This window comes from Terrapene carolina, unplaced genomic scaffold (genome assembly GCF_002925995.2).
Source record: "Terrapene carolina triunguis isolate 2854851 unplaced genomic scaffold, T_m_triunguis-2.0 Scaffold132, whole genome shotgun sequence".
In the NCBI taxonomy this organism is placed as follows: Eukaryota; Metazoa; Chordata; order Testudines; family Emydidae; genus Terrapene; species Terrapene triunguis.
In genome coordinates this window covers 16901024-16902650 of record NW_020664483.1, presented here as the reverse complement: position 1 = coordinate 16902650, position 1627 = coordinate 16901024, and the positions used below count along the sequence as shown (strand labels likewise).

The window sequence follows — 1627 nt, the reverse complement described above, 5'->3', positions numbered from 1 at the left end:
CCCCCCCCCCCCCCGCCCACTTTGTAATCAGTTGCCCTGTTGACTGAATGAGGTAGGCATGGAAGGCAGGCACCTCCAGACAGCTGCAACCATTGGAGAGGGGATGGGAGCCACACCAGATCAGTAGAACAGGTCAGCCACCGATTCACTGCTTGCCTCCTCAGCCCTCCTCCCCTGGCTCGCCTAATCACCCCCCCACCCCCGCCCCCCCGCTCGCCTCCTCAGCCCCCCCCCCCCCCCCGCCGCTTGCCTACTCACCCCCCCGCGGGCCACACAGTGAGCCCACCTACTCACCCCCCCCCGCAGGTTGCACAGTGAGCCCACGCGGGCCGCATGTTGTGCAAGCCTGGATTACAGTCAGACTAGCTCCTGCTGCTGTGAAACGCAATTTGAGTGTGAGATAGAAAAATACTGATACCTTGTTACAGTTTTGAATTGCAAAATTAACTGCGGTTGCTAGTGTGAGGCAGCTTAATTGGCAAATCAGTCCTCAGTTTGCACACTGTTTTAAATATGTTTGTATAAAAAGCACATCGTCTTGGTTAATGTTTGTTTTTTTGAAATGAACACTTTTTGGTTAAAAAAATAAAATCGGCCTGAATCAACAAAGGGGCTGGATACTATAGTACTGCAGTTCCTTGGCCAAGAAAACATGAAGTATGTAGCACAGAAGAGTGTGCTCGGGATTATGAGAAATTTAGGGCGAGTCTACACTGGCAATGCTAAAGCACTGCTGCGCTTTAACATGCCTTGTGTGGTTAAAAAAAACCCACCTCGGCGAGGGGCGTAGTTACCAGCGCTCGGGGCTGTCTACACTGGCGCTTTACAGCGCTGAAACTTGCTGTGCTCGGGGGGTGTTTTTTCACACCCCTGAGCCAGAAAGTTGCAGTGCTGTAAATTGCCAGTGTAGACAAGCCCTCAGATATAAATGTGCGTACCAGAATTCACAGGTATTATATCTGAAATGTGACCTGTTTGGGGTACTTTGCAGAAAGCATGCATAACTTTCTCATAAAGGTGTTCCTCTTTTCAATGCTTGTAAGATGTTTAGAATTCGTTTCCTGCACATGCAGGACTGTTTTGCTGCTCATGTAAAATGAAGACTTCTGCCCAATGTGCAGTTGCAGTCAAAAATGCTAACAATGTTAGGATGCATAAAGAATAAGATGGTGAATAATACAAAGAATATTATAATTCTTTTATATAAATCAATGGTGTGGCCTCATCTGGTTTCTGTGGGAAGTACTAGTTGCCCTATCTCAAAAAGGATATTGCAAAACTAGAAGAGGAGGTTCAGAGAAGGGCAATGAGAATGATGAAGGGTATGGAAAAACTGCATGAAAAAGAAGGTTGGGATTGCTTACCTTAGAAATGTGACAAATAAGAGAGGGTATAAGAGTATATAAAACTAGGGGGGTCACACACTTTGTAACTTGTGGAGGATGAGGTTACTGCATGCATGAGGGGCTTCTTGCATCGCTCCCTTCCACAAGCTCCCAGTGTGCCACCCTCCCATCCCTCTCATTCCACAGCTCCTCCATCCTCATACCAGGGTCTCTGTGTCCCCCTTGCCCTGTAAAAGCCCTTGGCATGGGGAACAATGTGCTCCCTTTCCCTATGTGCCTCG

At 48.1% G+C, this 1627-nt stretch overlaps 1 protein-coding gene across 2 annotated transcripts in view; it reads left to right on the top strand.

The window, feature by feature from the left end:
• Positions 1-1627, top strand: part of C1D (C1D nuclear receptor corepressor) — a 19691-nt gene that overhangs the window by 462 nt on the left and 17602 nt on the right. The gene's annotated exons all lie outside the window — the stretch shown is intronic.